The following is a 22,838-nucleotide window of genomic DNA, read 5'->3' as shown; positions in this document are numbered from 1 at the left end:
TAACGATGCAACGTAGGTGCCCAGCCCTGCACAACCCTGCAAGCTGTCAGTCAGCATTGGCACCATGCAGCTGGCATGGCACAAAAGCAGGCTCGCTACCACCTCCCAGCCATTCCCAGGGTTAGTTCTGAGCCCCTTCTTTGCACCATGCTCCTCCCAGTTCTCCCAGATGCAACCCAATTTATCAAACCTCCTAGACCTCATACCCCAACTTTACACATCTTCCCAGCTACTATTTCTATTTTCTTTGACTATGATTCTCTTTCACACTACGGTGCCTCAGCTACCCCTCCAGCAGGGGCCAGAAGCAAGGCAGTCAAACTGGGGGAGACAAACACAGCCTTTGGTGTCAAATCAGGGCAGAATCCATTTTGTCCTTTATCAGTTGAGTGACCTCAGGCAATTATTTACTCTTCCTGAGCCTCTAGCCTCTTCATCTGTGAAATGGGTTGTCATGAAAATTCCATGAAACATACATGCACTTGGCAGCTTACCTTAGTTAAAAAAAATTTTTTTAACTGAGCACCCAGGAGACACTCTACACGTGGTGGGTAAGAGCAAACTTAGTGGCCATGTGGCCTGAAGCAAGCAGCTACCCTCCCTGTGCCTCAGCCTGCTTGTCAGTGAAACGGGGCTGCTGTGAGGTTAAATGAGATAGTCTATGAACAGTGCTTAGCAAAGGCACCAGGCATAAAATAGTCATCATTGGTGCAGTTATCATGAAAAAGCCAAGCCTTCTGCTTCTTAGTCCAATGTTATTTCTACTATAACAAGCTTTCCTCAATGAAGTTGGTATTATTACATGTAATTCCAGGACACTTGATGACTTTACAGTGTTGTTGTGAGTATTAAATAAAGAACTAAAGGTCAGGTGCAGTGGCATGCAGCTGTAGTCCCAGCTACTTGGGAGGCAGAGGCGGGAGGATTGCTTGAGCCCAGGAGATCCAGGCTGCGATGTGCCACTGCACTCTAGTCTGGGTGACAAGTGAGATCGTATCTCTAAAAAAAATTTTCTTAACTAAGATAAGATTATTGTCCTTTAAAATCCAAGGTAAGAGTATTATATGTACCCTTTCTCGGGGAAACCCGGGGCAGGAAGGGCTACACCCAGGGTATACCTGGGCATCAGGAGGACCTGTGGTACTCATGAAAGAAGGGCAACAACACCTACTGTGCCTCTGACACCATGTTAGGCACCTTACCTGCATTAGTTCATCTATTCTCCCGTGAGACCGCAATATTCTCTACTTTCCTGATGAAAAACAGGCTTAGAGAGCTTTCAGCCAGAATTCTCACCCAGGTCAGCCTGGGGCACAGAGGAGAGGTCGACAGAGCTTGCAAGTCACGCTCACAACCCCCAGCCCCGCCTGGCCAACTGAGCCTCCTCTGACAATCCAGTCCAAGGTGCATTCTCCTTCCTTCAACCCTCCCGTCCCCAGAGTGGGCTCATTCCCCTTTTCAGGTGTCACTGTCTTCCCCAGGCAGACCTGGAAGGCACAGCAATGCCTTAGACACCTGGACCACCCCATGGTGCTCTGAGGGGAGGTCTGGGCAGCAACGAGAGTGCCTCTCATGTGAATTAGGAACATGGCAATGGGGAAGAGCCCGACCCACAGCAAGCCCTGAAAAGGCAATCTTAGAAAAACAAAAAAGGCCGGGCGCGGTGGCTCAAGCCTGTAATCCCAGCACTTTGGGAGGCCGAGACGGGCGGATCACAAGATCAGGAGATCGAGACCATCCTGGCTAACACGGCGAAACCCCGTCTCTACTAAAAACACAAAAAATTAGCCGGGCGAGGTGGCGGCGCCTGTAGTCCCAGCTACTCGGGAGGCTGAGGCAGGAGAATGGCGGGAACCCGGGAGGTGGAGCTTGCAGTGAGCTGAGATCCGGCCACTGCACTCCAGCCTAGGCGACAGAGCGAGACTCCGTCTCAAAAAAAAAAAAAAAAAGAAAAAAAGAAAAACAAAAAGATAGGGACTTTTTTGGGGTGGTGCTCAGTCATTTACAAAGCCCCTCATATGCATTCATTTATTTATTCCTCACAATTAATCTGTAAGGTAGCGAGTTTTGCTATTTTCAAGAAGACATTTTTGAGACAGAGTCTCGCTCTGTCCCCCAGGCTGGAGTGAAGTGGTGCCGTCATGGCTGCAGCCTGAAACTCTGGGGCCCAAACCTTCCTCCCACCTCAGCCTTACAAAGTGCTGGGATTACAGGCGTGGTAACAAGTATTACTAGTGCTGTTGAACTTCTGAGAAAGCTGGGGTTAAGGAAGATAGGTGGCCATTATATCATGCGGTGTGCTAGTGAGGTCACACCAGCTGCACAACCCCAGGGGGTGCCATTCACACCTATGTCTGTACATGAGACCCCTGAAGCCGGACTGGCAGAATCAGAAGTTGCTCCCTAGGCCAGGTGTGGTGGCTCACACCTATAATCCCAGCACTTTAGTAGACTGAGGCAGGTGGACCACTTGAGGTCAGGAGTTTGACACCAGCCTGGCCAATATGGTGAAACCCTGTCTCTGCTGAAAATACAAAAATTAGCTGGGTGTGGTGGCACGCACCTGCAGTCCCAGCTACTCTGGATGCTGAGGCAGGAGAATCGTTTGTACCTGGGAGGCAGAGGTTGCAGCGAGGCAAGATCGCACCACTGCATGCCAGCCTAGGCAACAGAGCGAGACTCCATCTCAAAAAAAAAAAAAAAAAGAACTTGCTCCCTCAACTCCTGTTTCTCAGACTCATGTTCCTTCCTCGACACCACACCTGCCCAGCAGGAGCTCTGACAACCACAACAGCAAAATAGAAAGGACTCCCCCTGTGCTGCTCTCCGGGCTGCTGGCTGATGTGCTACTGTCAGCCCCCATGTGACCCACAGGTATCTGTACACCTACATGTTGCGGGTTATTGGGTTCAAGGGAAGGGAGGTCTAATATACAAAGTCGAGCTTCCCAACCATAGGTTCAACTTTTGCCTGAGATGTCTAAGCAAACCTTTACTCAGGACAGCCCACAAAGGTCTCACAGGCCCAATTTGAGTTTCACTTCCCTTCCCATCTGCTGTCAGGCACGAAGGTGTGGAGAGAGGCAAAAAAGGGAGGGACAGAGTCTGAAAAAGATGAATCCAGAAAGGATGAGAAGGACAAGGGAAGGCTTGCACTGCCCTCGTTCCACCAGTAAGGTCCTAGGTAATCTACTGCTGTGTCTTTTTATTTTTTACTTGGAGGAGGGTGGAGAGTGAGAGAGGAGGAGGCAGAAGGGGAACCATCAGGAGAGAAGACTGAGGGACTAGTTCCCAAAGCAGGGGGTCCACTGCCCAAGTCCTGTACCCCTTCACTGATGGCCACTCTCCCCTGGAGGCACCGCAGGCACACTACCGTCCCCAGACCCACCTGGCATGGGAGAGGCCAGCTGGACAGAGCAGGGGACATTCAGGCAGCAGGTGTCCTCCCAGCTCTGCATTTGGAAAGCAGAAAGCATTGAGGCAATACAATGAGCAACTCATCAGCAGCTGCGGGGTGCTGATTTTGAAGTTAGCAGCTAATTAAAGACTCTTCATTTGGGGTAAAATTTGCTACTAGCTGTATTGGTATTGTGCAGTGACTGGTCAAAAAGCAGAGAGTACACATGTAATCAAATACGTTCAAGATTCTATTCTGTTAATGGGCTTATAATAGCACTTGCTTTCAGAAAATAAGGGGAGGGGCAGATTGTTTTTCTCAAACACCTTCCATTGCAGTGCAAAGACATGCAGGCTTCAGTGTACATCCCTGCAAGGCAGGACCCTGTCTGTCCAGCACATGGGAGGGATTCAATACAGATTTCTACATGTTGACTTATTGAATGGATGGCCTTAGCTTATACTACTTCAATATATTAAAAAATTGGATCTGTACGCTGAGTTGTGGCGTGGATTTATTGGGAAGCCATCTACTATACAGAAATGTTCACAGCAGCTTCATTCCTAACAGCCCAAAACTGGAAATGTCCCAAATGTCCAACAATAGGTAAATGAATAAGCAAACCACACTACATCCGTGTAATGGAAAGTTACTTAGCAATAAAAAAGAATGAGGACTGGGCATGGTGGCTCACCCCTGTAATTCCAACACTTTGGGAAGCTGAGGCAGGAGGATCACTTGAAGCCAGGAATTTGAGACCAGCCTGTACAACATACTGAGACCTTGTCTCTACAAAAAATTTAAAAAATTAGCTGAGTATGGTGGTGCATGCCTACAGTCCTAGGTACCTGGGAGCCTGAGGCAGGAGGATGGCTTGAACCTGGGAGTTGGAGGCTGCAGTGAGCTATGATTGCACAACTGCACTCCAGCCTAGGTGAGATCCTGTTTCATATATATATACACACACACACACATATATATATATACTACTAATACATGCAACACAGATGCTATGTGAAAGAAGCCGAACATTAAAGAGTATATACCACAGGATTCCACTGATACGATGTTCTAGAACAGGCAAAACAAACCTACAATAACAAAAAGCACATCTGTGATTCTCTGGAGACGGAGGTGGCCAGTGAATGCCAGGAGACACAGGGGAACATCCTGGGTGATGGGAGTTTTCTCCATCCTGATTGTGGTGGCGGCTCCATGAATGTAGACATTTGGCGGGACAAATCAAACCTACGCTTAAAATGAATGCACTTAATTGTATGTAAATTATACCTCAATGGAGCAGTTTTTAAAAATGGAAAAAAAGGATTTATTTCGCATAAGGATTCCTCCACAAGTTTCCTTTAAATAACAAATCCTATTCCCACCCTCGGAGCATTTAAAATTTCATATTCCATTTTTAAAAATAAAAGGACTCATTCAGAGTTTTTCAAGAGCACATCTGTCACACAACATAATGTACACCTACCTGTGTAGGCGCGCACATTCACACACACACCCACATGTGCAAACACACTCACAGGCACACAGCTGAGCCACCTTCTCCTGTCTCCTGTGATCAAAATACAATAATAGCAAGATAAACACATCCAAAATGTAGGTTTGAGAGTCTGCTGAATTATTTAAATCTGTCTGTGTGTTTGTGGATCTGAATTTCCTCATATATAAAACAAGATAATTAGACCAAATGCTCTAGAAAGCCTTTTAATGAACTTAATGGCCTAAATATCCATGAATAGGAGACTGCTTAAATAAATTATGGTACATCATATGGTAGATCACCATGTGAGTCCTTAAAAAGACTGAAAAAGATCTAAATGTACCAACTGATAGGGAACTAGCTCTGTGATACATTAAGTGGAGGGGGAATAAAGCAACACACCGTAAGTTTTTGATGCTGTGCTGCTGTGTGAATACAATGGGGGAGTATATGGGTGTACACACACACACACACACGCACATGCACACACGTGTTCTGCACATATGTCCTCATCTCTAGAAGCAGTCTTAATCAGCAAAAGGCTAGAGTTGACTCCAGAGATGGACATGACAGGAGGAGCAAACCAGAAATCAGGAAAGGAGGCCTTATTCTTTATTCTATGCCCATTTACAAAACCATGTTCTGAGCTAACTTGTTAAAAATTTAAGTTACTACCCATTTAAAAAAAATAAAATGTCCCTTTTTACTGCACTGGCTGTTTATAATCTCCAATCCCCGAGACTACAGCTTGCTTCAGTTGCCAGACACACCTTAAATAAACACCCCTCAAAACTGGCAGAAACACTGCTTTCTCTTTCACCCGTAGCCAGGTCACCGGGAACCAAGTTAGCAGCAGCCATCATCTTTTTGTGAAACTCCTGTTGGCTGGACGGGAGGCCCACGTTACAGATCTTAGCTCTCAACATACCACAAATGGAGTCGGCTCAAGTTAGCACCTACTTCCTCTTTTTAGCAGGCTCAGAAATGGCCCCAGAGAGCTGGCTCCCTCCGATGACAGAGGTAGCTAAAAATGAATAACTCTATGTGTACATAAATGCTTTCTTGAGCTGAGAAAACATCCAAAAGTGCCTAAACTAATGTGGAGAGTATATAAGGGTACACAACATCATCTGGTCACAGCAGTCTGCCTGTCTACTTTGAGAGAAATGGCGGTACATGACTGTACATCCTAAGAAGAGGTAGGTGAGTACTAATAGCAGGCAATGTAGCCAGCTACCCAAGCATTCTGAAGCAGATAATCCACTGCCAGTCGGCACTTTGCATTTCACATTTTGCATTTTGATTGGCAATGGTCCCTATCACTAGGTTATATTTGAATGTGTGTGTTTTATCTTACGTTTCCTATTTCTTACACTAAGTCAATTCTCAGTGATTGAAAGTAAAGGTTTTGAAGCTAGCCTACCTGGGTTCCAATCCAGTTCTGCCTGTTTAAAGCTCTGTGGCACTTATTTTGATTTCTTCATCTTACAAGTTGAATGTCAGCAGGACCTGCTTCAGAGTGTTGGGAGGATTCGAGGAGACGGTGGAGTACTTGAAACTGTCTGGCACACAACTTCCTGTAAATATGAGCTGCCAGGTCATTATGATTGTTATTTCCCACCCAGACTGTGAGCACCTCTCCTGCTAAGCCATGTCCTTCTTTTGAGGATTCCACAGCTCTTGATTCAGGGCTGGGATTGAGATAGGTAGTCAATAAAGACTCCAAGTGGAACTGAATGAATCCACGTGAACAGAGGCAAGCTCAGTCAGGAACTCAGGATTTTGCAACCAGAAAAATTACCTTTGTATCAGAAAATTTTCTGTCTCTGTGGTATCACAACCTAATAGAACTTTTACCAATGGCTGCTCACAAAAATATTCAGTTCTTTTTTGTTTGTTTGTTTTCTTGCCACGTTGCCCAGACTGGTCTTGAACTCCTGGCCTCAAGTGATCCTTCCACCTTGGCCTCTCAACGCGCTGGGTTACAGGCATGAGCCACCACACCGGGCTGATATTCAGTTCTTGACTCCCTTTAAAAGCCAAGACATTATCATTCGTTTCCATCTTTCTGAGTTCTTCAAAAGAGAGACTGTGTTATGAATACTAATATAATCACAACTCTAATAAGCACCCTTTATTGAATATTCTACATGAGTTACCTATGTGAAGAAGGCAATATTGTTGTTCTTAACCATTTGATGGGTGATAAAACTGAGGCTTAGGAATTTAAATAACTTGCACACATCCTCACAATTTGCAGAAGAGGAGTGTGCGTTAAAGCTGGGTTCTCCAACTGGAGACCCAATGCTTCCAATTGGTACCTTGAGACCTGGCAGGCTGCCCCACAGACAGCCTGAGCTCTGGGAGATCTACAGAAAGAACACATTGTGAGCTGTCATGGAGCCCATACTGCATGAATGATGAAAAAGTTGCTCCTTTGCCGGGCGCGGTGGCTCATGCCTGTAATCCCAGCACTTCGGGAGGCCAAGGTGGGCAGATTATGAGGTCAGGAGTTCAAGAGCAGTCTGGCCAATATGGTGAAATCCCGTTTCTACTAAAACTACAAAAATTAGCTGGGCATGGTGGCTTGCACCTGTAGTCCCAGCTACTAGGGAGGCTGAGGCAGAAGAATTGCTTGAATCCAAGAGGCGGAGGTTGCGTGAGCCAAGATCGCCCCCCTGCACTCCAGCCTGGGCAACAGAGCAAGACTCTGTCTCAAAAAAAAAAAAAAAAAAAGTTGCTCCTTGGACACAAGAGCAATGAGAGTAATGCTCCTTCATCGTCCTCCTGGAGCTCATAGTTGTAAGGTACACTAAACCCACAGCAAAATGGCTGAGAGGCTCAGACAATGACATACACATGTGATGCAGGATGCCCAACTTTGGGGAATAATTGCTCTCTGGGGAATATTACTGTATCATAATTCTCTGTATACCAGTTCTATTTGCCATTGCTTTTCATCATATAGTTGGAACCATGTCCTGTGAGAAAAAGTCTTATAAAAAACTATAGAAGCATGAAATCTAAGAGTCAGAAATGACTTGAAAATCATTTAGTTTAAAAATACATACAAAAATAAAATAAAGGATAATATCTTTTTTCTTTTCTCTTGCTTATCAAATTAGTCAAAGTTTTATTTGGGTTATATATTTTTGTGTTATTTATTCATTAAAATATAGCCAAAACTAAGTACTGTGATGTGTTCAGTTTTAAGAAACCAAAAGCTATATGTCTGCTTGCCGTGAGAAGCAACAGTCCTCTGCCCCATCACTCCTCAGAGGGACCAATTTTAAGAATTTTTACATGGGTTTTTCTGGTGGTCACTGCTGTATCCCTAAATAAAATGTGTATGCCTCAATTTCCTGATTTCTTATTTTAGACATTCTCTCTTACCTTGCTGCTATGATAGAAGAGGATTCAGTTTACTTACCACTTTCCTCCTCTTTGCCCCTCCACAAAAGTTATACATCAAAAATTCTGTTTATTCTCTGTTCTCTACAACTACAAAAAAACCCACACACCTAAAATGTCAATTTCTTATTCCATCAACTGTAGAGAATATATCCCTTGACCCTCCACATTGTACCCAGAGGACATTAGTGCTTCCAGCATTCCCCATCCTCTGCTTGCCACCCTGCATCCCAGCCACCTCTGAAATTTTTGTCTTTACTCTTAACCTATCAAGGTTGACAACACTGACATTCTGTTTTCTATCCATAGTAAATTTCCATGTTTTGTGTATACATTAGTTCTAAAATCTGAAAACTAATCATTTTTCCTTATTATGACTTTGTAAATGGTGTTACATACACCTTCTTTCCCATGGGCCCAATGTAACAATCCACATGCCACTCAATGGCTAATATACCTAGCACCTAATTCAAATGCATTCTTCATCTTACAGTCTACCAATTGCCTTTCTCAGATCTTTGAGTCTTCCCAGTGTTCTTTTCTTGCAGGGTGTACCTATTGGGACACCCCACTGTCCTATTCTCCCTGATCTGAGCTGACGCTCTCTGGTCTGCTGCACAACTGTAGCACTGCATATCTCCTCATTGTTCTGCTGGGTGCAGTCACTGTCTTGGAAATCCATTCTCTTCCTTATTCTGAGTTATTCCCTTGTTTTTGCTAGGACAGTACATTCTCATTGAAATATTAATCAGAAAACCAGCTTACCAAAACCTTTCATGCCTGTTCTCACACATAATTGATAGTTTAGCTGAATATAGAATTCCAGGAAAAATCACAATCTATCAGAACTTTCTTCTAACATCAATATTATCAATGGACTCTGATGTCAGCCCGATTACTGTTGTTTAATAGGTAATGTTGTTTTCACTTTCTGGAAGTTTTTGGGTCTTCTTTATCCTCAGTGTTCTAAAATGTCACAGTGATATGTCTCAGGGTGACTTTTTGGATTCACTGTCCTAAGTGACACTGAATTTGTGGGAGATACTCTTCTATTTGTTCTTTGTCATGAGTCTCTTCTTCATTTTCTTTCTGAAACTCCTATTATGCAGATGTTGGACTAGTAGGAATGATCCTTATGTCTCTTACTATGTGATATAAATATATCCATTTCTTTTATCTTTTTATTCCATAGTCTAGGAGATTTCCTTGATTTTATCTTATAATTCTTCCTCTGAAATTTTCTGACAATATGTTGAGTTTCCAGAAATGCCTTTCTATTTATTCATAATGCCCTTCTCATGTACAGGCAGTGCCTTCCTATTTTCTCATTTCTCTCTCTCTCATTTATTTTTGTTTACGAATGCAGCATATTTCTAAGAATTGTGGACCCGTTTGCCATAGTGTTAGATGGTGGGATCTGGCCATTAGAGCAGGGGGTCCCTGAATGAGAAATTGATTTCTTCTGGAGAGTAATACCCACAATGCTTTGCTAGTTCTCCTCAAACCATTAAACTATTTCTTTCTCAAAGAACCTTCCAATTTTTTATGTGAAAGTTAGGCCCTTCTGCAGTGACAGTGGGGAGCATATGGTTCCACATATAGACTTTCCAATGGTCACGTGTTTTCACCTGGGGCAAGTGTCCTGGTGTTCAAGCCTGGAGCCCTTTAGAGTCCTGCAGAGAAGCTGCTCTATGCTAGGTTCTTGTGCCCTCTGCACATGTTCTGGGCTCTAGCTCCAGAGTCCTCTATTCTGCTCCACTAGCTGCCACCCCACCTTCTACTTTCATCTCCCAGAATTCTCTGAAATAGTTTGATGACGACCTCTTTCTGCCCACTTGGTTAATACAGACTTCCCCCTTTTCTCCTTTTTTATAATTTATATGGGGTCTTGAGTAGGCAAAACCAAAACAAAACAAAAACCCCAAAACTCATTTTCTCCAGGACCACCTTGAATAGAAATTCCAAAATATGTCATCTGAAGTACTATTATGCAGTACTTATGAGAATGGGGAAGAAACAAACACTATTATACACTGCTGATGAAATGTAAATTGACACAAAATTTGTAAAGAGTGTTTTGGCCTTACATGACAAAAATCCTTTAATCTTGCAGTTCCACTTCTGGGAATTTATCTCAAATCACACATATGTGGAAAGATTTAACTATGAGAATAATCATTACAGAAATTTTAAGAGTGTAATATTAGAAACTAATTGTTCATTAAATACAAAATTATTTAAATAAATTGTAGCATATTCAAACCATTAGATACCATGCCATCATGGAAAAAAATCTTGTTGAATTATATGTAATAACATGCAAAGATATTCACAATATTGTATTCAATGGGAGAAAATGAGATTGTAAAGGAACATGTATTCTATGATCCAATTTTGTAAAACTGAAATATGTATGTGGTAGGTACATATGCTAAAGAAAAAAGGTGTTTATGGGGGAGTGGAATAATTTTTTTCTTTTTATGTATCTATAGTTTCTCAACTTTCTACTTTTCTTCTACTTTCTACTATAGCTTTTTTGTTAAAAATAAGTAAATTTTTGGTGCTTTAAGAACATTATGTGGTTCACTCCTCTCATTTAAGGTAAGGAAACTGAGTCATAATGAGGTTAAACAATCCATTAAAGCACCTGAGTAAATTGCCTACGGTTGAAAAAAAAAGAAACTCAGTTGTCCTGATTTTCAGTTCTTTAAGGTACAAATTAAAAATGAGACGAATTATTTTAAATTTTATCTCTGGAAAAGTATAATTTCCTGGTCAAATAATTACAGCACTACTCAATCCTAATCACCAACTCTGAGTGGTGAGTAGTCAAGTGTATTTCTTAGTTGAATACAGTTTGAACATATTAAGGAAAAGCTTCAATAGCTCAATAGATTTTTATCTTATTTTTTTGAGATGGAGTCTCACTCTGTTGCCCAGAGTGGACAGCAGTGGAGCTACCTTGGCTCACTGCAACCTCCGCCTCCTGGGTTCAAGCGATTCTCCTGCCTCAGCCTCACAAGTAGTTGGGATTATCAATAGACTTTTCAATAGATTTTTAATCTAACTGAAAAATCCTTTGCTTTGATCAAATCTCCTGCATATAATGGTGTTCCTCCACTTTTGTGAGGTGAGGCAGTCTACATTTTTTATATCCTAGACAATGTTACCTTTTAACTACCTTTCATGTAACAAACTGTCATAACAGCAGACTTCACTGATCAGGAATGGGCAAACATTTCTGCTATATATGACCATCCAGTGCCTATCATCAACCTATTCAGAGTTACTATCTTTGTATGTATGGAAATCCACTGGAATATATTCTCCTATTTGTCTTGAATTCTTTGTAAGACAGGAAAAAAGGAAAAAAAGAAAAATGCTGGTTCTCTAAGGAAACCAAGCATAAGTCTCAAAATTATATAACATAAAGTAAAACAGAATTGATTAGATATGTCAAAATCAGTGACATTTTCCTTTAATCCAATATTCATCAGTTGACTCTGTGTTGAATTTTGAAGGTATAAATCAAATTTTTAAGACTTTTAGATTTTATATCAAAACGATGAACAAGACGTAAATAAGAAGTAGGGCATGATTTTCTATTTTCTGGGATAAAACCTGCCTTAACATGTAATCTAATGAGTGCACTAAACTGTCCAACTGGCTTTTTTTCTGTAACTAATACATAAGTTTTGAGGTACAAATTATATATAGAAGCAGGCACTATATATTCTCTGAAAATGGGCAACTCTCCTTATACATCTATGCTTGTTTTCTACATGATTTATGAAGTCCAGGCCTTTAAAAATGAACAATTCTGGCTCATACAGCTGGACAACAAATGAGACTCACATATGCTGAAGCCCACACCACGATCTGAACCAGAAGGGAAGACATTTCCTGAAGCACACAGCAAAAACGATCTGAAAACTGTTCAAGCTCTGAATGTCAGAATGGGTCCTTCATTTATGACCTTCTATCCTATTAGATTTCCATATGATATTTTGGTCAAATACACGTAAGAATTTTATCACCTTTGATCCAGGAAAGCCCTGATCATGGAAAGAGCCAGCCCGACTGGGGGCAGAGAAAGGAGCAGATGCAAAGGCACGGAGGTGGGGGAAGACTTGGTCTTTGCCAGTAGTTGAAGCAGATGGGTGTGACTGGAGCAGAGTGTGGGAAGCAGTTGGAGATGAGGTCAGAGAGCCAGGGCCTGGCATGTGCCTTGGCTTTGGCTGTGAGGGAGATGGGAAGCCAGAGGAGAGACTGCAGAGCAGTGAGATGCTGTGACTCACACTTTAAAAAGTGGCTGCAAGGAGAATAAACCTGAGGCACCCATGAGGACGCAGGAAGGCAACTTAGGAGCCTATGGCAATAGTCCAGACAAGTGATGACGGTGGCTGGGAAGGGGTGGTGGTAGTGGAGGTGATGGTAATTGGTCAGATTCTGAATGTAATGTGAAGATAGAGCCAAAAGGATTTGCTGCGTGATTGCACGTAGTGTGTGAGATGAGGGGAGGCAGGGATTGCACGGAGACTTCTGGCCTGAGCAAAACATGGAGCTGCCCTTGGCTGAACAGAAGACGGGGATCAGAACAGGGTGGGAGGGGCGAACAGGAGCAGGTTCGCACTGGCCACGTTGGAGACGTCTGTGAGACAGCCGGGGACAGCTGCATCTACAGGTCTGAAGTTCGGGGGGCAGGTCCAAGCTTTAGACCTGAATTTGGTAGTCGGCAGCAGAGAGATGGAACTGACCCACAACCCGCGATCCACAATCCTGACAGCCACGAAGCTCTAAAAACTAAAAGTTTCATTGAAGTTTGGGTCAAAATTATTCAGCAATAAAACCTAACCCAAAATGACATAAGGCTATTTACTGTCTATGTTGATTCTACTTCCTGTGAATATTTGTACATTTGTGATATAGAAATATTATTTGTTTGATCACAAAGAGCTGCCCCAGAACCCAGTGGGAATGTTATGTAATATACAGAATATTTACTGTATTAACCTTCTAAAATTCCCCCAAATTCTTTATTTCTAAACAAATCTAGCCCTAAGCATTTTGGATAAAAGATATAGATCTGTAGTTTGAGCCACGAAACTGGAGGAATGAGGACTGACCCTGGAGCCCTCCAACACAATGAGACGAGGAGTGTGAGGAGGATCTGCTCAGGTGTCTGAAAATGCAGAGGCCTGACTTCTGCTGCCCTGGGTGGGGTCTACTTTGACTTCCCTCCTTCCAAACCTTCATCACCAAACATGCACCCTCTTCACAGACACATGGCTTATAAAAGCCTTGCTTCTTTTAACTTTCTGTATATCTTCTAAAGAGATGGAAAAAAAAAAAAAAAAACCCAAGTCTATCATCCCCCCATCCCCCTCCTCCCTGCCAAACATACACTGTAGGCATGTTTTTGTTTTTGAGATAGGATCTTGCTCTGTTGCCCAGGCTGAAAAGCAGTGGTATGATCATAGCTCATTACAGCTTCTAACTCCTGGGCTCAAGTGATCTTCCTGCCTCAGCCTCCCAAGTAGCTGGGTGCTACAGGTGCATTCCACCATGCCTGGCTAATTTTTCAACATATTTTGTAGAGATAGTGTCTCACTATGTTACCCAGGCTGGTCTCGAACTCCTGGCTTCAAGCAATCCTCCTGTCTTGGCCTCCCAAAGTGCTGGGATTATAGGAGCAAGCTACTGGGCCCAGCTGCATACTGTAGTTTTTATTACATCAGTTGTAACGCTGATTTCATGCACCACTGAACTAACTGTCTGCACTTTTTGCAAAGTGGGGTTTGTGTAGTGGGGAAAAAAAGTAGAAAAACTGAACTAATGTTTCAAGTTGGCATAATGGCATTTCCTGTTGCTAAGAAACCTATCTGCCTGCTGCTGTTGCTCTAACACATTTGAGTGTCCCACCCCTCACCACTAAACACCTTAGCTCTGAAATTCTGTCAAGATACACTGGTGGGGGGCTGTAACAGGGCACCCCAAGTCCCAGGCCTGTTGCAGGAAAACCGTGGCTAGTGCCTAAACCCCTTGCCCAAGGTGCTCTCTTACTTAGGCTGCAGAGCCACAAGGTCCCCACAAGGTGCAGCTCCTGTTTTAAAGTAAGACACAGAAAAGGGAGTAACAGCATTAGAACCAAGGCCAGGCAAAGATGACACTGGCATAGCTGTTGTTACGAAGTCTACCACTTCTACATTCATCCCCGGGGAATAAAAGTAATGCAGAGTTGGCAAATTTGCTGAAATCTAAACAAAAAGGCAGTCCCACTTCTCAATCCATGTACCCCACCAGGCGGACCCACGTTCAGCAGAACCTTTTCCCAGTTCCCACCACCCAACCTCTCCAACCCCTTTTCCTGCCCTGACTGCAACTTTCTTGGCCCAGATAACCTCCACGCCAACGAATATTGTTGGCCCCTTCAACTTCTAAGGAGAAGAGAAAGAAGAGACAGGAAATCTCTATTAGAATTTCCCCCTTCATTCATAAACAGATAAGCAACACACAACAAATCAGAAAACTCACATAGAGGGAGGGGTGGTGATCATTAAACACAAACTGGAAAATTGCTCATGGGCCATGATAACTATTGAAACTGGGTGGTAGAGACATGAGGGTTCATTATTCTGCTCTATTTCTGCATATGTTTGAAATTTTCCATAATAAAATAAAAAGAAAAGGAGGAGAAAAAGAAGGGAGGACATGAGGGAGAGGAAAGAACAGAGAAAGGGAGGGAGGGAGAGAGGAAGGGTGGGAGGGAGAGAGGAAATGGTCAACTTAAGTAGCCCAACTGGACTGTTATCCAAAGGCTAATTCTAGGCTTTCTCGAAGATCTCAATTGGAGAAGGGAGTCCTGCCCGCCAGTCCAACCCAATCCCCTGCTGGGGACACAACACGCCCCGCTTAAGAGACTCCCCAAGCCGCTTCCCTGGTCCTCTTGTGTGGATATAGCAGGTGGTGATGCTTTTAACGTTTTGTTCATGATTCACAATGGTAAGGGCTTTGGAAAGAAAGGAGTTGATCACTTCATCCTTTCCTTTCTTCACAAAGATGTTTGCCCTGACTTCAAAGGCTGTCTGTTTACCTTAGATGATTGGAGAGGATTAATGGAACTAATTGTGTTAACAACAGAACAGTCCTGCTGAAGCCTGAAATTTATCCCTGATTCTCTTTGATTGCCTCAAGATTACCTCTCCACCAACAAACATAGTAAACTTGCATACAGCCGTGCTGGGCTGTGCCCTCATAGAAAGCTGGGAGTGTAGTCAGCACTACACAGGATGGAGCTGTGGCAGCCTGCAGGGTGTGCGACATAAGCCTGCCAACCTCCCAGCAGTGCCAAGGAAAGCCAGTGAGCCAGTGAGCACATCTTGTGAGTGTAATGCATGGTCCATCTCAGCTGAGCCAGACACCATATCCTCGCTCCTCCCAGGAGCTGCGAGCCTCTGGGCAGGCCTCTGCGAAAGCTCTGCCAGCACGGAACAGACCCAGTTGTCCAGAGCACATGCCTCTCAGATGCCTCTGTGGCTGCCAGCAGCAAAGCTGGACATGCCCTCAGAGGTGGAACTGGGCCCAGGGAACAACCTGGGAAATCAGCCAGAGACACAGGTATGCCTCTGTCCCCGGAAGCTCTCTGTCCCAGGCAGATGGAAGCTGCTCTCCCAGGAAGCCAGCAGGTGGCATTTAAACTAAGAAGCTGGGAGTGCCTGCCACCATGGCCCTTCCTTTCTGCTCCCTACCCCCAACTTTCTTGCTGTGGAGTGACTATCCTGGAGTGTAACACATCCCCTGGTACCCAATTAGTCAAATAGAAGAAAATCCACCACTTACTCTCCTTGAAAGTCAAGTTACTCTCTGATTCTTTAATTCACTAATGTGTCAGTGAATGGCAGGTTTCCTGATTTAATGAGATCCAAAAGTTTCAATAGCCTGTCTGAGAAAGTAATTCAGCAGCTCAGCTACTAGGGGTGAAATATTTTCCAACCAATTCCAGTTCTTTTTCATCCAGAAAGAGCAGAGGCTCAATGTTACTACTGATAACTCTCATAGACTCAGGTGTGTTGCTTGAAGCAGTAGGAAGGCTGTGGTCCTCAAGGACAAACTTCTCAAGCCTTAAGAATCCCAGGCCTGGGAATCTATCCCAATATTCAAAGCCCTAGTGGAGTCCATTTTATTCCTTGACAAGTTTCCTGGAGCACACGGCTTGACAGCAAGGAACGGAGCCTGGGCTCTTTGAGGACAGGGTCCATACATCTTCGTTTCCACTGGGCCTAGCATGGCACCTGGTCAATTGGGGTGGGAGTGGGGGTTTAACAGGAATTAGCGACAAGGGAGTGACTAACAGAACCCAATCAGAAAATGAAATAGATCATCACTTATCTGTGATTATGTTTTGTTTTGGCCATCCCATGCCAATCATATACCCTTTAGTGGGAGAAAAGGGTAATTACTAATGAGAGTTTTGTATAAGGGAATCATTACTGAAATAAAAAGTTAAGAAGCAACTCTCCTTACAGAGACAGAAGGTTAAAAAGCAAGCACTCCTAACTAAGGCAGAAAAGAGAATCCAGTCTATAGAAAAGTCTTAGCAATGATGGAACTCATTCAGTGAGTGACACGTATTCAGATGTCTTGTCCCACAGCACCTCCAAAGGCACCCCAACCACCGCTTCAATTGCCAAGCTGTTCTTAGTTACCCAGGTGGAAAGTGCAAATCCCATGGCACAAAGCTCTCTATGCCCAGAGTCATTACAGGGCACCCCAGCCCAGGCATAAGGAAGCGAGCGACTGTGCAGAGTTGGGAATGGCTGGCAGTTAGCCTTGTGTCCACGTCCAACAACAGACACATCCGCAGACAGCCACGACCCTGCAGGCAGGACCTGGGCCACCCCAGAGCGTTTGCACCCCTAGGCCCTGACCTCATCTGCTGGGGTTGCTTGTGGGTGCACAATGTGGGCTGCTTTCTAATTTCTCCCCAAGAGCCCACAGCACTTTCCTCCAGGGCTGGCTCAAGTTTCATCCTCTGTAAATCAACTGCTGTTAAAATGCCATGGGCCTTCCCTAAACTACAAAATTACCATCCTCCCTTTTGGAGGTGACAGGAACATTTAGCTTCCCTGTCTCCGTGCGCCTTTGTACACACACAAATTTGATATCTACAATAACTGATATGTGTGGACATGACACAACCATTTCTGAAAAAGTATACACAAATGACTCAGAAAGAGAGTACCCTGGACAGGCGCCAGAACATTCTGCAGCCTGCTCTCCCAGGCCCTTCATCCAAAGCTGGCTATGGGTCCTCCCACACCCCGCCCCTCAGAGCTCCTCAGTCACTAAGCCCCCTCAATCCCTTCATTGTAAGCTGCTGTGCCTACCCTTCGGTTCCATTCTAGTCCCTGGCGCCAATCCTCAGCCTCTAGCCTGACAGCTCCTAGATCTTCCCTTACTCTCCTCAGCACGAATCCACCCAGCTAGTTGAGCTAGAAACTCAACTAGCCAATCTACAGTACAGCTGCCGTCGGGACACTTCTTGCCCAAGACTTCCCTCTGTCCCCAGGGGGACATTCTGTTCCACAACATTGTAACCCACTTCTGCACTGTGGCCTGCATTCCAATCATACCTTATTTACCACCACCAGTGCCCAGTGCTCAGGCCGGGCTCCCCTGGCCACCATCCTGCCCAAGTCCCCTGACACATGCCAGTCCCCAAATCAGCTTCATGCTGGGCTCCAAATACCTTCTTTTCTGGGGCACATCCTGACTCCTCACTCCTTTCTCCAGCAGTCTCCCTCTGAGCCACCCCTTTGGCATTGAGGGTCAACTGGGCTGTCAGGAACTCTCTTCTCACCTGTACTACTAGTCCCCAGGTAGGTTCCACAGGCAGCCCTTCAGAGGTGTGGCCTGCTCTATACCTCAACCCCCAACATCCTCCCGGGCCCAGCAAAGGGTCCCGCATTTAGGGGCTGTTCAATTAACATTTGTTGCTTATGGTGTCCACTCCAGGCTATGGTGGTCTGTCTCTTCCTTTAGAAACTATAACTTAGGGGAGATAATTACTTCCACTTGTAAATACTCAATGTTGAGTAAAGTAACTAGACATAAATAATATTTTTAAATGCTGTCCCTCCTCTCCATCAATCACCAACTTCTAAATATTACAAAAAGGAAGTATGCCCACAGCCTGTGAGATAGGGCACAAGAGGCTTGAAGGGGTGAATTATCGCAGACTAGCCTTGGAAGTTCTGAACCAAGAGCCTCCTCCACCTCCCTACCCCAGGCTTGGCTCCCCTGACCCTTGGGGCTCAAAGATGCTGGCTGTGTAATCTCTAAGGTGATTTGTCACCAGACCTAAACAAGCCTTCTGGATGTGAGGGAGCTAGAGCTAGACCCTCGTAAGATTGCAGTCTGTTGCCATGCTGGGGGGTGGGAAGGGGGTGGGGAGACAGAAGGCCAGATGTCTTGCCTTGCTTCTGCCTCTAAGGTCAACATGACCCAGGACAATCTCTTGGAGCCTCAACTGTAAACTCTTGAAGGGACAATGCAAAAATCTGCAACAACCATGCACCAAACAGAAAGTTGGGAATGATCGAGAACAACGAATGAAGAGAGAGAAGCTTTCAGTTTGAAAACTTCAATGGCATTTGTGTCTTGAAACAAGACTCAAGGACAAAAGGCCTCCTAAGGACCTCACTTCCAAATAGCAAAGTTAAAAAATCTTCAACTCTGTGATTCCTACTGTCACGAGTCATTTCTCTTGCTGACATTTAACATCTTTCAAAACCCAGCCCTGAAATTCCCAACTCTCTCCCACCCACTTATGCCTTAGCCATATTGCCCTCCTACTATGCCAGGCCTTTCTCATTCTGCCCTTCCTTAGCACAGTTCATTCCTCCCCAACTCCAAACTCCCACTTTCCCCCACCAAATAAAATCTACCTACATTTTCAGGCCTACTTTCACCTCGAATCTGTTACCCTCTCGATCCTGGAGTTCCCCACCAGGCAGGTCCACACCCGTATCCCTCTTGCTGGTCCCTGGAGATTACCCTATCTCCACATGTTTCTTAAGTGCCCGGCAATGTTCTGTGTGTTCCAGGAGCACATGGAACATTTCTGGGCACTTAAAAGGTGCTTAATAAACTCTTGTTGGATGAATGATGTAATACCAAGAAAAGCTGATGTGCTGTGATGTTTCCATTACCTTCAGCTGGAAAATCCCATTGAAGATTCACCCCTTCAGTCCAACCCACTTAAAACATCCTCCTTTATTTTGCTCTGAGCTCATCTCAGTCCTGTAAAAGTACTGCATTTAAGTTCCATCTGCAATCCCCACAGCAGTGATTACTCCCAACACCCCTTAAACTCACTGTTGTTTTCAAAGAAACTGCCACCCCAGATCCATACATTAGGAATGCAGTGGGCTGTGCAATGACACAGCCCAAAACCATCTTGATGCAATTGTTTCCCTGTGTCGCTGCTTCGTTGTAGTCTTACCATTGTTCTTTATTTACCCAGATGGCTTTGTCTGAAGCTTTATAGGAAAAATGAATATGATTGCTTTACTTCCACACTTCCCAGAGCACCACCATGGGTTTCAAAGCTCTAGTCGATGGCTCTCAAGGCTTTTAGTTGAACAGTTTCACAACACAGCTTGCTATACGGTGTCATCCAGGCTGGCCTCAGTCCTTTCACCTCCCACATCCTATCTGTAGTACGTGTGTGCTTCCGTCCAATCACCTGGACTGTCCCCAGGCCCAGGAACATGAAAAACCACAAGTAACAACCAGTCAGGTTGGCAGGGAGCAAGGTGGAAGAGAACCATCCCTGAAACCAGAGCCTTGGAGGGACAGAACGGCCACTCAGCTGTAACTAAGGACAATATGTCCTCTTGGATCCATGCTATGGACCTTGACTTATAAACGTGGTGTTCCCCCTGACAGCCCCAGAGCAAAGGCAGCACTCTGAGCCATATGGGTTCTCAAGGCAAGAGCAAGATATGGGTACCACATGGGATTGGGAGCCAGACTGCCTGGGCTCAGGCATCATTAACAGCTGTGTGACCTTGGGCAAACCCATTATTCCTTGTGTGCCTCACTCTTGATCTGCAAACTGGGGACAAAGTACCTCCCTCACAGAATTGTTGTGAGGATCTGATGAGTTAATTTATTTAAAATGCATAGAAACAATGCCTGACAGAGTAAATATTTATCATCGGCATCAGCAGCAGCATTTCCCTGGTTATTATTATACCTACTCCTCTCTGCTTTGTTTAGGGAGGAGACCAAATGCCTCACTCTCAATACAGAACTTCCTGTCTCAGGAGGCTCCATGCCCCAAATCCTTTTTCCTCCCTACCTCCTTTTAATGCCTCCTATACTTCAAACATCAAATCTCTATCCGAACATTCAAAGCCTTCATACTGGGCTGTACTTGCTTTCTTCCCTCAGCAAAACACCCCAGATTCTTGCAAGCTACTAGATACGCTTGGTGGCAAATGCAAGAGTGTTTACACAGGTTTTCATCATTATGCATGTTTTGGAAACAGGCATGGTGAGTGCTGAGGCAGGGCAAAGGAGAAAACAAGGTATTAAAATGATCAAAAACAGGTCTCCACCTCCTCGTGTTAAAACTGCTGTGGTCACTCTCCCCCGAAGCCAGAGGCTCCTTTGAGTTTTCTGTTCTTCTGAATTCAAACTGCCAGCTCAAAAGGCTGGCCTAGGAAGGAGATAAGGCAGATGGGAAAAACTGAGGATGAAAGGCGGGTAGAAGGGTTGAATCTCAAAGTGTAAGTTGAACCCTTTAGATGTTCTCCTTTAACAGCACAGTTTCTGAGAGACTTGCCCACCCGAGGCCCGTCCTTCCTAAGTAAACATCTGTTAGGATGACTGAGACCCAGGATAGTTTATTCTTCCTTTGCTAAAACTTCCGGTGGGGTATTGATCTCATAAATGTTATCCTTATGGCTCAGATGAAAGTCAAGTTTCAAATCCAGAGGGGGTGTGGGGCAGCCAGTTCATCCGTCTTCTGAAGCCAAAAAAGATAGAAATCTACAAGTCACAAGATTGATTTTTTGTTTACATCTTCAATCCCAAATATTTGGAATGAACCCTTTGATGTACCAAAACATGCCTTGTGAATGCCAGAAAGTAAAAACAAAAACAGAACTTAAATTTCTATGTGGCACATAATACATTTTGCCTTATGGACCAATTGATTGTGTAAAATGATTATGAAATCCCCATTGCCTAGCCCATGAAAGAGAAAAAGTCACAGAATCACAAATGTGCTACCCTCTTGTCTCTGGTCATACTCTAAGGATCAAAGTGATTTAAACTCTGCTGAGAAGGACAAACCCCAGGGAGACTGAGCCTGTTCTGTTGGTTACTGAAGCTGGAGGAAACTCGGCCTGTAGCTTGCCGAGACACCTCGAGAGCAGGCGGTGAGATGCCCACCTGGCTCCTCTCACCTTCAGAGGGCAGGCAGAGAGAGCGCCAGATTTGCCTTAAAAGGCAGGATTACACTCCCAGCTTCATTGTCACCCCTGTCCACAGGGTGACTGCAGACAGGCCACCGAACCTAGCAAAGCGTCAGTGTCAGCAGAGTCTCAGGATTGGAAAGTTTTTTTAAAGAAAGTATTTGATTCGTGATGAGACATAACTTTGACTGAAGCTGATGGTGAGTTTGTATAAACAGGATTACCCTGATTTAAACTTTTAAAAATATAGATAAAGTAAAAATAAGTAAGGTATTTGAAAGTTGGCACTTGATAAACTGTGAAGCCTGATTACACATAAACTGCAAAGCTCAATAAGAAACGAGCTGCTGCTATCACGACAAGGTCTGGGGTTGCAGGCGGGGCTGCAAAGGGTTGCCCAAAAGAGGTCCCTCCCCCTGAGGCATGTCCCTACCCACAACACACACACACACACACAGACACATGCTCTCTCTCTCTCTCTCTCTCTCTACTGACAGTATATAATTTAAGTCATTTCTTTACACAACGATCTGTTCGTCCCCAACGTTCTGTGTCTCTGTGGATGTTTAGTGACACCTATTGCTATTATAAGTTCACAAGGGTAATTATAGAAAACATGTTTTTAATCATTTCATCCTCAAACCCCGAGTAGGGGCTCTCTGGAGCTGTACCTCCAAAAGGAATTAAGCCAATCCCCTTGTTTACACTTAGGGCTAGCTCACCTCTAACAATTAGGGGGAGGGAGGATGGACAGGAATATCGATGAGGTAACAGGGCAATGAGAAGGCTGGGAAGGGGCCATCTGATGCATGGGGCTGGGGCCACGCAGGGTGGCGCTGGAGATACCCTGGTACAGGAGTAGGCTGTGCAATTAGAGTGCACAGAGGAAAGGAAGATTGCTCCACAGACAAAGGCCTGGCATAATTATCATCAAAATATGGCATGAATCTAAGGCTAAGGAAAGAAAACAAAACAAACAAAATCCAGGAGTTTCACAAGAAGCCTGGAGTCTGGACAGTGCTAAATTGCCAGCTCCCTAGTTGACAGAA

The 22,838-nt window shown here is 44.5% G+C and overlaps 1 protein-coding gene across 15 annotated transcripts in view; it reads right to left on the bottom strand.

Annotated features, from left to right (window-relative positions):
* The window catches only part of PRKCE (protein kinase C epsilon), a 539,251-nt gene that overhangs the window by 350,577 nt on the left and 165,836 nt on the right, over window positions 1-22,838 (bottom strand). Inside the window, exon 1 of one of the 15 annotated variants that reach the window (XM_017947495.3) lies at window positions 6,318-7,388. The exons of the other annotated variants lie outside the window; for them this stretch is intronic. The gene's annotated coding sequence lies outside the window, so the exon portion shown is untranslated. Of the gene's footprint in view, window positions 1-6,317; window positions 7,389-22,838 lie in introns of those variants that run through there. 15 annotated transcript variants of the gene reach the window in all.

The sequence above is a fragment of the Papio anubis genome, chromosome 14, assembly GCF_008728515.1.
Source record: "Papio anubis isolate 15944 chromosome 14, Panubis1.0, whole genome shotgun sequence".
In the NCBI taxonomy this organism is placed as follows: Eukaryota; Metazoa; Chordata; class Mammalia; order Primates; family Cercopithecidae; genus Papio; species Papio anubis.
The sequence above is the reverse complement of the archived record's forward strand: the minus strand, read 5'-3'. Positions and strand labels throughout refer to the sequence as shown.